The 16,853-nt window shown below is 39.6% G+C and overlaps 2 long non-coding RNA genes across 2 annotated transcripts in view; both read right to left on the bottom strand.

The window, feature by feature from the left end:
* Nucleotides 1-3,034: 3,034 nt before the first annotated feature.
* Nucleotides 3,035-5,449, bottom strand: LOC103278826 (uncharacterized). The gene is made up of 2 exons (XR_506355.3): nt 4,798-5,449; nt 3,035-3,194 (listed from the first exon to the last, which is right to left on the bottom strand). It is a non-coding gene; the product is annotated as an uncharacterized LOC103278826 (long non-coding RNA).
* Nucleotides 5,450-6,725: 1,276 nt separating this feature from the next.
* LOC134295300 (uncharacterized) overlaps nt 6,726-16,853 on the bottom strand; it is a 41,645-nt gene continuing 31,517 nt past the window's right edge. Inside the window, exons 3-4 of the long non-coding RNA XR_010001827.1 lie at nt 8,320-8,362; nt 6,726-7,100 (exon numbers count right to left, since the gene is read on the bottom strand). This is a non-coding gene — a long non-coding RNA (uncharacterized LOC134295300). The remainder of the gene's footprint in view (nt 7,101-8,319; nt 8,363-16,853) is intronic.

Below are 16,853 nucleotides of genomic sequence, written 5' to 3' on the forward strand. Positions count from 1 at the left end.
GAAGAGTTCTATCTTTGTTACTGCAGACCATTCCGGCACCTTTTCAGCGAGGCATTGGAACTCCTCCGCATACTCAGATACTGACCTCTGCCCCTGGGAGACGGTCTTCAACTTCTCCCTCGCCCGGATCTGCTCCAGTGGATCTCGGAAACGGGTCTCCAGGGCCCCCATAAAGCGTCGGAGTGACCCCAGACATGGGTCGCGCCGCGCGTGCAGTTGAACGTACCAGCTGGCCGCTCCCCTCTTCAACACTGCACCAATGGCCCGTACCCGGCTGGATTCCGTTCTAAAAGTGTGAGCATTGTCCTCCATATAGCCCCTCACCGTGGTCAGGAAAAAATCCAGTTCAGAGGACTCTCCCCCAAACTCGATCCTTAGTTCCTCTCGTCTCGGTAGGGGTCCCTGTGGTGGCAATCCCCAATTCTCCGCCCGTCGCAAGCCCCCTTGCGGACCAGTGGGCCCCGCTGCTGCTTCTCTTGGCCCTGTGCCACGCCCGGCATTCGCCAGGGGCACCAGGGTCTCAGTTGGGAGCGTAGCCGGGATTCTCGGAGGCTTTTCCCCTTCGTCGTCACTCTCCTCCACCCGCGTCAGGCTTGTTTGGATCTTGGGCCGGGCACCGGGCTCCTTTCGCATTTCCCTTCCCTTCGGTGCTGGGAGGTCTGCAAAGCCCTGGCTGCTTCCCACGCTCACGTCCCACATTGAGCTAGCCCGAAGTTCCCTTCCTCTCTCCGGCTCCGCCAAAACCGCCAGGCGCTCCATCGCCCTCGACATCACTGCCAGGGTGGTCTCCATCGCCGACATCCTCTCCTCCAGAAACACCATCCTTTGTGGGCCTGGGGAAGGTGAACCTTCCTCTCCTCCGGTGCTGTCTCCCCGCACCACTCCACGCCTCTGGGTTACCCCATTTGGCTGGGCATAAGCGGTGGATGACGCCAGGGCCGCCAGCTGGTGGAACTCAGCGTCCGGCTCGGGAGTGGCCCTTTCCGACCTTCCTCCTCCTGCGCCCAAGAGCTCTTCATCCTCCACTTGCATGTTACACCTCACCGCTACAGCGGGATGGTGTCCGTATTCTTGGCTTAGTGTCAGCTCACCACAGCCGCTCCTGAATGAACACACAAGACTCTCTGTGATATCACCAGAAACTTTTACTGTAGGAAACATGAACATCAGAAAAGCCAAGAATGGGATACTACGGCCAACCCTCCTTTATATACCCTCCCCCTCATTTGAACAGTCTCTTCCCGCTCAGTAAAACCCCGCGCAAATTCCCCGCCAAGTCCAGCAGCCGTTTCTTCTCCAAGTCCTGAGCCGCAGGTGTCTTATCAATGTCAGTGACCCTGAAACTCAGAGCCACATCCAGGCTCTAGTAGCAGGGTTCTGACACTGTACCACAATTCCGGATTCATTCTTGCTGAACTGCAGAACACAAAATGCCTTGTATTGCAGGCTCACCGTATTGTGAATGACTGACTCTAGGGGCTGTTTGTGTGCTAGGAGAGGTATTTAGCAATAATCATTTAAAACTCTATGCCCTACGTTTTCAAGTGGTAAGAGTTTCATTCAGAGGTGGTTCATGGTTGCAGAGATATAGCAATTTCAAATCAGGTCCATCTTCTTAAAACTCTCTCTACACATATGCAAATATATGCATGTACATATGTATTGTTTAAATATTCTTTTTATAAATTATATATGTGTTTGGTATTTTGTGATTGTACATTGGCTATGTGATTGTACTTTGTAAACAAATATATTAGGACAACAATTTTATTTTACTTTAGGGCAATAGGAATTTAGCACAATAGCCATTCCGTTTCACATGTATTGCCAGAGATTCTACATCAGCTAGATCAGTGGTTCTCAACGTGTGGGTCCCCAGATGTTTTTAGCCTTCAACTCCCAGAAATCCTAACAGCTAGTAAACTGGCTGGGATTTCTGGGAGTTGTAGGCCATAACAACCTGGGGACCCATAGGTTGAGAACCATTGACCTAGATGGAGTGTGATACTCCATCCACTTGCTTCAGTGTCTGTGCCACTCATATATAGTGCAAGATGCAATCATCTATCCCTTTGATCTCATCTTAAACTCTCCTCCGATTGCTATCAATCGCTAGAGGAAACCACTGCTTCTTATCAATGGGTGGGGGAGAAGGTAGGAAAGTAATTCAGACATTGACAAACTATTTTATCTTGGCTTGGAGGAAAAAGGAAATTTGAGTGTGCTCACAGGTAAGAGTGCATATTTTCCCTTGGAGATATGTTGTCCCCCACACCGAAGATGACTTCAGACACACTTAGGACTTTATCACATGAGGCATGCAAATCGACATTGCAGCTGGACCATCACACAATGCTATGTGAATGCCGCTACCAGTTTCCTCTCCCCCCGCCATGATTCTCTCATCCCTTGGTATTTACAGGCAAAATCTGTCATTAGTTCCTAATCCTGCAAAATGTCCATTAGCTACTGCTTCTGTGCTGGCATGTCAGCAGTAACATGATGTTAAAAGGCAGGATTCTCTTTCCCTTCCTTGCTAAATTGCTATTCCCAGCTTGTTGTTTTCATTTCTGTTTTATATTTAATTTATACTTACTTTTTTGTTTTTAAATGCTGAAATCATACAATTGCACTACAAATAATAATGATAATAATAATAATAATAATAATAATAATAATAATAATAATAATAATAATAATAAAGGAACCATCCTAGTGCAGGAAGAAGGATTTCCAAAGCTGTGAATAGGTATGATTGCTAAGCCATGGAGTGCTGAACTGCCACAACTGTGATAAGGATGGGAGCTGCGACATCGAAAGCGTTCAATGTATGTTTTTTGTTATCTTTGCTAACACAACTATACACATGCATGTCACCAACAGGACTCCAGCCTCTGTTTGACATGGAAAAATACCAGTTCTTGTACTATATGATTGGAGAAGAAGGGAATTTTGACAAAACTGAGGGCAAAGTAAATTATTCCAGAGGCAGAGGTAGCTATTTGTAATGGAGAAAGCAGAAAGCCACAAACACTTCAACTACGGAAGCTTTAATTGGAAATGATCTCCAACCTTGGTGTTGCTTATTGGAGATGATGATATCTTATTTCAGGCAGTCACTGCTCATCATCAAAGATCCTTTGTTTGAATCAGGCCAACTTAGTAAAGAACACACCTCCTATAATGGTAGCGTCCTTGAAGATGGGGAAGAAAAATGGGAAAATATCAGTACCTTGATGACCCTTCTAATTAACCTGCCTGTTAAGCATTTAGTTTTTTAAATTCATGAAGATTCAAATTCCATCTAAAAATGTGTATTTTCCTCCCAAAAAATATAATATAAATAAGAAAGTGCCATTATACTTGGTTTTACATGTTAAACATGCTCTTTGTAATTTCAAGTCATTAAGTTATATTATTATGATTATAATAATTCATATCCAATGAATTGAAATAATAAAGCCATCAGTATCATCATACAATTGCATCATCCCAAGCCCAACTTGGCCTTGTAGCAGAATGAGGTGACAGAATAATACATTGACATAAAAATAAATGGAGAGAAAAAGCAGGATATACATAAATATAAGAAGAAATATCCACAAGAGGTACATCCCTGAATCTACTATGGAAACAGGAAACGATGAGAAACACTTAACCTGATCGAAATGACCAACTTCTGCCAGAACTTACCATAGAGTCACCATGGAGGACAAAAAAAATTCCTAGAGAGGTCTCCTCTCTAGCTCTTTCATTGAGACTCTAAGTAACATCTGGTGGAAGCCTACCATAGATTCACCCGGAGGACCTAGAAAATTTCTAGAGAACACACATTTTTGGATGCAGAATTGCAGATAAATGAAATCATTGTGGGGGGGGGGGAGCTACAATGATACAAGACCCAAATTCACTTCAACGACAGAAGTAGAAAAAATATCCTCCCTGGAGCTTATTGACCTCTTTATACTAGCTTCAGTTATTAATTATCCAATCAGTTTGCCACAAAGGAAATCAAATACATGTTCAGAAGATTAGCACACCAATGTTATGGTGATGGGTAAAATTCCATGATAAAGCAGCAATCATATTCAAATCCTCATTAGTTTGTTGTTTCTCAGGTGCACAAGGAGTCTTGGAACATATCCCCAATGGGCTCATACTGTATAATTTTATACTTCTGTTTCTCCCTACCTTCACCCCAGAACTATGGGTCCCCTATATATATTTGGAATCATTTCAATTACTCTCTCAGGCCCCTTCTACTCTGCCATATAAAATCCAGATTATCTGCTTTGAACTGAATTATATGGCAGTGTAGATTCATACAATCTAGTTCAAAGCAAATAATGTGGATAATCTGATTTGATAATCTGGATTATTTGCCATATAAAATTCAGGCTATGTTTTTTGAACTGGATTATATGGCAGTGTAGATTCATATAACCCAGTTCAAAGCAGATAATGTGGGCTATCAACTTTGATAATCTGGATTATAAGGTTGTTGAGAAGGGATATAAATAATTTATTTATTTATTTGTTTATTTGTTTATTTATATCCCACCACCATCTCCCAGAGGGACTCAAGGCAGCTCACAGAACACTCAAGGTGTTACATACAAAATACAACAAGAGCAAAAGAAAACATAGACAATAAGCAGTTAAATACAACTTCATAAATTCAAGAGGATCTACTGAGTTCTATCAGAAGATACAGCCTATAACATGAATTCACTAACATGTTCTTACACTCCCAGTACAGCCCGTCACTTCAGTGTAATATTATAGCTAGACAATCACCTTGTCTTTTTGTGCACCGGCCTCCTCCTCCTCCATGTCTTTTTTTCTTACTTCTCTTCTTATTTTTTTTCCGAAGCGTTTTACGACATCCAGATTTTGCACTACGATGTCTGTGATATCGTCGTGATCTTGACATTTTCTTTTATCTTACATCTGTGTGCCAGATTTCTGCCCCAAATGGGGCCAGGTGCCTGATTTTTTACTGGTGATGATGATCTGCTTCAAGTGATGTGTGGGAGGTTAACATGGACTTGTATTCACAGGACAGTGATTATGACACAGCAGTGACTTTTCATTTTAAGCACTACATCATAATGCTTATCTCATGATGTACTACCTGTTGTGTTCTTCAGCCTTAGAAATATTTAAAATGATACAGGCAGCTTTTTCATTATCCTTACAACCTTTCAGCAATCTTCTCGGTAGTGACCCCGGCTCTGGAATGCCCTCCCAAGGGAAATTAGGCTCACCTCCACTTTCCAATGTTTTTGGTACAACCTAAAAACTTGGCTCTTTAACCAAGCTTTCCAATAGATATAGAGCCCAAAAGGTTCAAATTGTAGACCCATTGGTTTACTCTCACTGAAAGCACTTTATATGTCTGGTTGGTTGTTATTCATTTTATGTCTATAATTACCATAACATTTTATTGATGTGTATTTTAGGGTTGATTGATTTTACTATGGTATTGTTATGTATTGATGATGCGAATTATGCTTTCCTTTGATACTGATGTATCTATATTTATTGCACCATATGCATTGTCATTACGAGTGCTTTGTAAGCCACCCTGAGTCCCTTTGGGAGATGGGTGAGGTAGAAATAAAGTTTTATTATTATTATCATTTATTCTTCTGTGCACCCTAGGCAACAAATTATGGTCTTTTTAATCTCCATTTATTCTGATTAATTGGAATAATTTCAAGTGACTTTAATTAGACATTTGGCACATATTTCATCTCTAGCATCCTATAAAATGACATGGAAACTGTGAAACCTTTTGGTCTATTTTTTGTGACAATGTGCAGGGGTATCATAATACTTGGTTCAAATTAAAATGGTATCTATATAATCTTATATAGGCTCATTTCTCTCCACAAGCATTTGAATGTGGAGACACATCCATTCAAATGCAGCCGTGGAAATATAAATAAGCCTGTTTCAGCTTCATGTTTGCCTGTCTTACTTCTGAAACATTTTCATGAGGGATGCAGAAAGGGAGAAGATCTTTTTGCTAGTGAAAAATTTTGAATTATTTTCCTAAAAAGTCCATCTATTGCCCTCTCTGATGTCTTGTGGAAGTAGAAATCTCTCCATATTTCCAAACTTATAAATCTTTCAACATATTTGTTATTGAGTTAATTGTATGATTATGTAGTTTAGTCAGGTGAACTTGTTTGCATTTTAGGGTTTCCGTTTGCTATCCTTCTGTGAGACAATAGTTCTTTCTTGTGTATCAACCAAACCTTCCATGACCATTAATATTGTACTAAAAGCCACTCCAGTAGTGTATTCAATTAACAAAGTTTCTGTCAAAGAAACTCCTTTTTATGTATTCTTTTTACACAAACCTCTTTGTCCTCTGTGTAGCTGGAGGTTTTTCACCACAACTGGTATTGGTAAAGGAAGACTGGAGAAGTGCACCTTTCAGTGACTGGATTACAGCAGCATGTATACAATAAACAACATAATAAAGCTTGAGTAGAAAAAAGAGTAGGATTCTATACGATCATAGCTGCATGTATTGGACTAAAACAGGCAAATTAAACAGCAAGTGCCTCTGGAATTACTTACTGATCATGCATATTCAGCCAAACATAGAAAGGATGGGATAAATATATGTATCTCAGCAGCTACCCAACATGTTTTTTTAAAAAAATAATAATTTAAAAATATATTTTGTAAAAAAAAACCCTCAAAGTGTTCTCTAGTAGGTTCAGAATGTCATACTTTCCTGACCTGTTTATTTCATTTCAAGTGTGCATATTGTTAGCTTTATAATTAAAAAAAATGCTAAAAACATGGTGAACTGCTCGTCTTTTTATGGTGCAGGAATCTATTACTAATCTACTTTTTTCTGCCTCTAGTATCTAATTTTCTGTTAAAATGTGCTGCAACATATCTGTTTTGCTGAGATATACTTGTACATCCAAATGAGAATAATACATACATATGTTTATGGCATTCATGAATAAGTACTGCCCATCCGACATAGGTCCAGAACTTGTTTATCTACTGGGATCTTGGAAGTGATGAAGCTTCTCTTTGGACATCAAGATGTTGTGGTCCTGAGTATTGCAAACCTTAGAAAGTAGACCCCCAACATAGAAAATTTAATTTGTGAGGTAAATTGACATAAGTAAACAACCCATAGAGTCTGACTTGCTCTTCCAGAATCAAGCTTCTAATTGAGTATCTTATAAATTCTAAAAAAACAACCTTTGATTAATGGCTATCGTTGGGCCATTGAGTCTATTGCAACATTAAATTAAATGCTGATAACACAAGAGCTAAAAGAACACATGATCCCCAGAATTGTTTCCAAGTTGGGGTGTGTGTGTGTGTGTGTGCATTCTATATATATGTGTGCTGGGGAATTTGAATGGATGGAAGCCATTGAATTCATGTCTTGATAGAGAGACTTTTCATAGCCGTCCAGTTGGCCATGGCACAAACAAAATACTGGGATAGTTAATACTTCGATTCAATCTAGGAGTGATCTCATGTTCTCATATAGAAAGTACATTAAGAATACTTTGTATATTTTATTTTATTTATTCATTTATTTAATGTATGCTTGCCTTTCTCCCTGATCATTGTGCAGACAGAATACTGAACTAGGCCTGATCTAGCAGAATTCTTATGATGTTCTCATGGATACATGAATATCGCCATACCGTGTTTCCCCGAAAATAAGACAGTGTCTTATATTAATTTTTGCTCCCAATGTGCTAGGTCTTATTTTCAGGGGATGTCTTATTTTTCCATGAAGAAGAATTCACATTTATTATTGAACAAAAATGAACATTTATTATATACTGTACAGTAGTTGTTATCACAAATCAACATAACCAGACAAACTGTGAATCCTATCAAGAATTTCTGGTTACTACCATTATTTCCATGTACAGCTGATATGTACATTTACTAATCCTGCATGCTCTGGTGTTCTGTTTGGCAGGCGCCAGGCATGCTTCCAAACACAAACTTTGCTAGGTCTTACTTTAGGGGGAGGCCTTATATTTAGCAATTCAGCACAACGTCTACTAGGTCCTATTTTTTGGGGATATCTTATTTTTGGGGAAACAGGGTACCTGCTATTTATTCTGGAATTTGTAGCTTTCCTTAATTTCCTATTTGAATAGTACTACTCAAGACTTTTTCCCATACCTCATTTACTGAATTTTATGGGGAAATCAGATGGCAATCCATTTATAACATTTCCTTGTTTGTTTGTTTTTTACTTTTTCATTCAGCCATTTTTGTTCGTTTTGTTTGTTTATTCTTTAATTTGCAGCCCACCTTTTTCTTTGGATGATATCCAAGGTGGCGAGTGGGCGGGGATCTGCAAGGAGAAAAGAATGGAGTTAACTGCATGATTTTTCCCCCAGTTGTCAGTATGATGGGTGCTGCAGTTGAAATCACTCCTTCTGAAAAATCCAGATTGCTTCATGATCACTCCATCAGAACAAAGTATGCCACATGTTCCCTCTCCCTTCAAACCTGATTTGTGCCGCCATCACCCCAAAATAAAACAGCAGTACCAGTCTGTGCAACGTGCACTGTCGTCTAGACACTTTTGCAGTTCTTCGAGAGCTATTGTTCTGTGAATTAGAGATTTCCTCTTTGGGTGAAAACATTGTGTCCTCAACCTTGAATTGCTTCCTGTTCAGCACAGCCTGTAATGGATGGCCTGCCCCTTAATTAGTTTCTGGCTGCGTCCCAGGGAGGGGAGGACTACGTTAATTGGTGGTTTCCTCTAATTTTAAAATAGCTATAAAAGGCCGTTAAATCTAAAGGATCCTAATGCAGTGTTATTAAATATTAGATGTAGGAAAGAACAAAGTGATAGGACAGATGATGGATTTAGCCCAAGGGCTGCTTCAGAAGTATGCTGGAAAGATACAAGGAGACATTTATTTCCAAACCCTGAATAAAATCCCACATTATTTGCTTTGAACTGAAATATGTGACAGCGTGGACTCAGATAACCCAGTTCAAAGCAGATATTCTGGGATTTTCTGCCTTGATATTCTGAGTTATATGGCTGTGTGGAAGGGCCCCAGAGTTTTCTGTATCCCTCAGTATAATATAAGCAATCTGAATATATAGAGGCATGTATTGTCTTGCCTAATAGCTATTGATAACGATATGTGTAACCACCATAAATTCTAACCTTATAAAACACAAATGAACTGTTATCTTAAAATGCCATGTCAGTACTTCTAAATTATCCTTGTTTTCTAAATTGAAGTTTCAGACAGATCCAAACATGTTTGCTGCAAATGTATATGTGTCTTCTTAGGTCTTCTAAGTCAGGAAGTAATGTTACAAGATTAGGGATGAAAAAAATTACATTAAGAAATTTATTTTTAAAAGGTTTTATTAAATCTGTAGATCGCAAGACTATCAGTGGAAACAGGTACATCTTTTGGTCCCCATTATCTGAAGGAAACCATGAACATCATATTTGTCATATATTTTTGAATTATGCATAAATAAATATGCACTACTAAAACACATATCTTTGAAAAACACTGCAAACACTTTGGGCCACAGGAAAATATGTAAAATGTATATACGAGGAATGAATGTTGCTAAAAGTGTGAATATTAGAAAAATCTCCTATCAAGATATCGTTTTCACAAATTTCCCTGTAGGAGGAAACAAAATAAGCTTTTTCTGAAGCCTTCCTGCATCTTGTCAGGGGATGTATACATTTTGCAGAGTTATTATACATAAGGAATCTTCAATTGGAAAACAAAGACTGGGAAACATATCAGATTATGTAAAAAGATTTGCTGCATCAGTTCTTGGAACCACAGTTTTCAAAAGGACATCACGATGCTGGACTGTATCCAGAGGAGGACAGCCAAGATGGTCAAAGGTCTGGAAACCAAGCCCTAAGAGGATCAGTTGAGGGAGATGGGTATGTTTATCTTAATGCGATATCCATCTTCAAGGCTGTACATGGAAAATAAACCAAATTTGTTTTCTTCTGCTCCAGAGAGTAAAAGCTCAACTAATGGATTCAATTTTCAAGAAAGGGAATTTCAACTAAAAATTAAGAAGAACTTGAGAGAAAAACTGTTTGGATTATAGTTCCTAAAATCCCTTACTATCAAAGTAGAGCTGATGACCAAAGCATCTATAATGCAACTTAGACTCAACCTGAATATCTTTAGATCAGCGGAAGTGTATCAAAATGCCACCAACCTCCTGTGCAGCCTCCCTTTCAGTGTTTTATTCTTGTCTTCATAATTTCCCATTATTGCTCCTTACGCATGCTGTACATACTGGTGCACACATCCCAAAGTAGTGGTAAGCACTTGGCCTTTTATCTCATAAATGTGCTCAATCACACACAGTTATTAAAGAGGGGGCATTCACTTCTGCAGCCTTTGGCAATGCAGTCAGGCAGTCCCACCTGGCTTTCAAATGCTTGAATGCACTTTCAACCATATTTCTCACATTATTATTTTCCTATTATAGATTGGCATCCTTTTGTACCCGTTCCCTCCCCCCACCCTGCAATCCCCATAACCCTCCAGCCTCCCCCACCCCTCTCCAACAATAAAAGTGAAAGTGCAGTTGTAAAGTGCAGAGGGTGCATGAGCAACATAGGTATCGGGTCTAAACTAACTAAAGTGTAAGGCAGACGGAAGGGATTATGATGGTAAAAACTAATTCAATAAAGTACAATATAGATTTTATAAGGTGCCAAAACAGGACCAATTAAGGATGATAAACTTGATAGATTAATCAAGGGGACCAGGCTTCACAGCATGTAATAGTTGTCATAGCAGCATTTAAAGGTCATTATGACAGCAATATATACATAATAAGTGAAACTCAATAAACAGTCTCTCAGTACAGCTATAGCCTTAGTTGTTATGATGTTAACTCAGGAGAGGGGGATCAGAATGAAAGAACTTTCAAAGCCACTACGGTTTGCTGGTATTTGTTTGTTCATGTTATCCCCGCCACAACCAGCGCCAAAAGTTCTAGTAGTAGTCAAATAGGCCAGACAGCCAATCCCGCAGAGCGGCCCTCTCTGCCGATCACCACCGCCAGCGCCGCCCCAGGGCTCCCACTCCATGCTCCGGTCTCACAAACCAACCAGTCTCCTAGGCTGCAGAAGATCGAACAGACCCCAACAGTACCAAATGGGCCAGCTGGTTACCCCAGCTTGGCAGGGCTATCCAGCAGGAGTCAATGGCCCAGTGAACAAAGCGAGGGCCCAACGGGGGCACCAATCCACCCACCAGCGTAACAACACGAGCCCTGAGGCCCAGCGCAGGGCCTCACAAGCCAGACTACATGTGTGCAGTCTAATCACCCTTCTTCCACCTGTCCCACTTCCCCAGATGATAAATATAAGAAATAGCCTGTGATTCAGTTGTTGTTCCTCTTGTCACTTGGAGTCCTGCAAAGATTCAAAAAAGTCTTGTGAAGGGGAAATCAGATCTCAAATAGCATCTGGCTCCATCCCTTTCACATGCAGTATCTTAGTACACATCACCACATGCAACAATCCCTGATTTCCATCCCTGGAGGTCATTAAACACATACCCTTTTGCATAGTGACATTTACCATGCAGATACAGGAAAGTTCCATTTCACTTTCAGATGATGGTGCTGGAAACCACTCACCTGCAAAGTTCTCTGACTTCCTTTGCATCACCAATAATTGTGTTGGAGAATGCAAAAGCAAGAAGAAAATGAGAGGGTACAGAAAAGGTGAAATGAAATTTGGTATAGAGGGCTTTTTCCTACATGAAAGAGGAAAGTACATTTTAATTTCACACTTACAGCCTAAACCTATGTAGGTTTTGATGTGGTTTAATCATAAGCATGTTTAATCCTGCAGCCTTATTTTTCAGAATATGAGTCAAATATAATTTGCTTTTATGTGGTCATGTGAATCCATCAATAGGAAGACAATGCAAACTTTACTCTCCCTCTTGTATTACTTATATTTACCAAGATGTAATACAACAGTTCTTCCCAACCTTGTGGCCTATCAATGTGGTAGTGTACATGTCCCATCACTGTCCAGCAAGGACATCTAGCAACCATAATTTCTGGGAACTATAGGAGATGTAACTCAACACATCTGAGACCAGGTCAAGAGGGCCAGGATAAGATGATCTGAAGTACATGAAGGAACACTAGAGACTGGTGTCAAGTATCACTTTGCAGAATAGATCTTTTAGGGAAATCCAAAACTTTAACAGATAATATCTTCATTGAGAACAATTAGTCTCAAAATCATATGAACAAGCTTTGGAAATGTAGCTGTGTGTTAAATTAAAAGGACTGATGATGGACTTGAGTATGAAACTGTTCTACATATTCTATAGTATAGTCACACCAGATTTGCAAGGAAATTAATCACAAAAATGGACATGAATCTCAAGAATATGTGCATTAACGGATGCTACTTTTCACTGCTAAATAGTTTACAGCTTTGTGGTTTTATGGCATTCAAATAGTAAGCATCATAAGGGACCATAAGGATCTCACATTTATTTATTTTTTATAAACAGGGACTTTATTTTTAGATTTCCATGCAATGTTGACTTGATTAGATCAGAAGAAAAGGAAAGACATCAGCAACAATGAGGGATGAGGAGTTCAATGCTATTTTTGTCTGGAAGAGCTAACTTTGATTCTTCCTTGTGTTGGCCAAGTTATCAAGATGACCTATAAAAGCTATTGCAAGCAGCAGTTAATTCTTATCATACCCATCATGAAGAAAATAATTCTGCTGATGACTGTGGAATACAACAGAGCCAAAAATAAAGGAGGTCCTGGATAGCTCAAATTGCACCATAGGCCCTTTCCACACAGCTCCATAAAATCCACATTAAATTGGATTATATGGCAGTGTGGACACAGATTCAGTTCAAAACAGATATTGTGGACTATCTGCCTTGATGTTCTAAGTTATATGGCTATGTGGAAAGGCCTTTATAGAAGGCCCCCAACTTGCTTTCTTACAATGAATTGCTCACTTTATTAAAGTTTTTAAATTAAATCATGTGTTGTATTTAGGAATGTGGACAGTGACACAGAGGACCATGTAGTATCCATTTATTGATTTGTATCTGCATGTTTTTAAATAACAAGTGTGAAAGAGATGGAACCCTCAAAGCAGCATTAAAACCATAGAACCTCTTTTTAACAGGGGACAGAGAATAAGCAAAACAACTCAAGACCTTTTTGCCTCAGTCCTCTCTCAAAAGGTAAACAGTGCCCACTTTGGGGATAATGGAGCAGATGATGCAGCAAGGGAAATGCAGCACATAATAGGTAAACAGGCAGCAAATAAATATCTGGCTCCTCTAAATGAATTCAAATCTCCAGGACCAGATGAAATATATCCAAGGGCATTTTAAAAACTGGTAGACGTAGTTTCAGAACCACTGGCAATCATCATTGAGAATTCCTAAAGTACAGGAGAAAATCCAGCAACCAACAGGAGGGCAAATGTTGTCCCCATGTTGAAAAAGGTGGGAAAAGATAACCTTTTCCAGCTGACCTGACATCAATACCAGGAAAGAGTATGGAGCAGATAATTAAACAGACAGTCTGTAAGGACTTAGAAAAGGAATGCCATGCTCAACAAGTGTTTCTCAACAAGGGTTTATTTTTTTATATAGAGAGAGCTACAAGTTTGGTAGATAAAGGGAATGCTGTGGATATAGTACACTTGATTTCAGTAAGTCCTTCAGCAAGGATCCCATGACATAAAGAAGCTAGTACAATGTGGGCTAGACCACTGCTTCTTAAACTGTGGTCCTGATCCCAAATTGCCCCCCACCCACCCACCCATCCAAATATCATGCTGAGATCCTCAAAATTTTGGCAACAGTAAAGGTTTTCTGAACATCACCTAGTAGCTATTTCAGACATTTAAACAAATCTCTTGTGCAGTGTTTACAGTGGTCACTGCAGAAGATACTTCAGCTGTACTTAATAAAAAGGATGATGGCCGTCCAAGTGTAGTGTCGTTGTGGTGGATGTGTAGGTGGCTGTGGATACCTATTCTTGACCCGCATCTTCTTCCACAGTGAGAATATCAGTTTCCAAGTGGAAGGTAGTTCCGGTCAGGGACTTGATGCGCCTTCCTCTTGAGACGTTTCTCCCTTAAGCCCTCCATTCATGCCTCTCCAAATTCTACAGCACTGCTGATCACAGCTGACCTCCAGTTAGAGTGCACAAGGGCCAGGGCTTCCCAGTTGTCAGTATCTATGCTACAGTTTTTAAGGTTGGGTTTGAGCCCATCTTTAAATCTCTTTTTATGTCCACCAACATTACATTTCCCATTCTTGTGTTGGTAGTATAGCAACTGCTTTGGGAAATTGTGATCGGGCATTAAGACAACGTAACTAGTCTAGTGGAGTTGATAGCGTAGGAGTATTGCTTCAATGCTGGTGGTCGTTTCTTCTTTCAGCACACATTTGTCTACCTGTCTTCCCAAGAGATTTGCAGGATTTTTCGGAGGCAACACTGATGTAATCATTCCAGGAATTGAGTGTGATATCTGTAGACAGTCCACGTTTCACAGGGGTATAGCAGGGTTGGGAGAACCATAGCTTTATAAACAAGTACCTTGGTATCCCTACGGATGTCCCAAACACCAAATGCTCCCTGTTTCATTCGGAAAAATGCTGCACTCGCAGAGCTCAGGCGGTGTTGTATTTCAGTGTCAATGTTGACTTTTGTGGAGAGGTGGCTGCCAAGGTAGCAGAAATGGTCAACATTTTCTAATGTTACGCCATTAAGCTGTATTCCTGGCATTGCATCTTTACACACCCTTGTTTGGGCTCATCTGCCATGTATGGAATCTCCAGCAAGAAATAGAGCAAAAAGGGGAAATTTTGGTTTCCAAATGTTGCTGGACTGCACTCCCCATCAGCCTTCACCACTGACAGTCTTAGTGATAGCTGGTTGCAGTTACATTTCAACACATCTGGGAGGCATCAGATTTGCGAAAGCTGACTTCATAAATCAAAAGGCCCCAGTTTAGCCATTCAGTTTAGATCTTTTATCAGTCCAGTGTTCTCATCACATATTTCTACAAAGGCATACTTCCAGATGAGAAGCACTTTGATAATTCAGTGGATGTTGATATTCAGTATTCCAGCAGTTTGTCTTCAACCTCAATGTATTTTGTGTCTCTTTCTCTAAGAACACTTTACAGCTGCATTGCAGCATGTTTACAAAGTGTTGGAACATTTTGTGAAGCCTTCTGAGATATAAAGGGGGAAGGGAGAAAGAGAAAATAAGGAATGTGGAAGTACTTGTAAGACTAACTGGGTTTTTTTTATTTTAGTATGATTTTGTGTGGATATCAATCCACTTATTGCAGTACACAGTGATATTAAACCCTCAGGTATAAAGCATATGTCTACAGTTGTGGGAGTGGGACAGAGTGTGTTTGGTTCCAGAAAGATTAGAATCATATCTTTTGTCCTGAATTTTCAACAAGTCTTTCAGATCTTTACAATGGTCAGTTAGTGTTGATGTGTGAAAGCAATACATCTGTTAACCAAACGTCCATTTCTTTGGGTCCAGAACTCTTTCACAAAAGATCTTTTTCTTATATGTGCAGTATTGAGGGCTCTTATATTAATATATGCAATGCACTATGAAGCCATTTTCATGTGGATTACAATGTGTGAATACAATTCAAGACAGCTGTTTCTTTTCTTAGTCTCTGTTTATAATTTCCTTGCTCAAGGATCATTACCTGTAAATCCCTTACTGCAGTGGTTCTCAGGTGTTTTTGCCTACAACTCCCAGAAATCCCAGCCAGGTTACCAGCTGTTAGGATTTCTGGGAGTTGAAGGCCAAAACTTCTAGGGACCCACAGGTTGAGAACCACTGCCTTACTGTATGTCCAGGAAGGTTGAAATGTTTTACAATTGGTTGTGAGGTACTGCCATTTCTAATATCAGATTTGTGTCCATTTTTTCTTTTAGCAAAGAGATTGCCCTATTTGTCCAATGTAGAGTTTAAAGGGATATTATTGGCATTTAATGACATATATTACATATATTACATTGGAGGAAGAGCAAGTAAATCCATGCAATAGCTCCCTCCTATGGAATCTTGGAATTTGGTGTTGTGACACCAGAGCTATCTGACAAAGAAGGATCTGACCTCACAAAGGTACAGATCTCAGAATTCTGTAGCATTGAGCCATTACAGTTAGTGGCACAAAACTGCTATACTTCTGTTGTCTGAATAAAGCCCCAAGTAGAAATGTAATTCTCCACTTATTTTCTTCTTGAAAGGAGTAACAATTAATTTTAGAATTATTACTGAAATAAAGCCTCCAAAAAACATAGTTTTGAAAGCCTACATGGGAAGCAAAGCAATTTCCTGCATAGACAATCCATCTATGCAAAACAACCACAAATGAATTTTGCACAGAATATGTCAAAATCTGCGCAAATTCTCATCTGTCCAGGATTTTCCTCTTTACAAATTAAACTTACATACAATATTATATTATTACCATAGCACAATATTGGCATTAAATTACTATATCAATTAGGAGCCCCAGTGGCGAAGTGCGTTAAAGCACCTTTTCCTTTACCTACTATATCAATATGTTGTAATATTATTAGTAATATTACATGTAATATATAATTAATATTATTATATTGTATTAATTAGTATTATATCATATTACAATATAATATTATCAATATTATATGTATATGCAATATATTAGGAGCCCCGGTGGCGAAGTGCATTAAAGCACTGAGCTGGAGACCGAAAGGTCCCAGGTTCAAACCCCGGGAGCGGCGTGAGCGGCCGCT

The sequence above is a fragment of the Anolis carolinensis genome, chromosome 1 (genome assembly GCF_035594765.1).
Source record: "Anolis carolinensis isolate JA03-04 chromosome 1, rAnoCar3.1.pri, whole genome shotgun sequence".
NCBI lineage: Eukaryota > Metazoa > Chordata > Lepidosauria > Squamata > Dactyloidae > Anolis > Anolis carolinensis.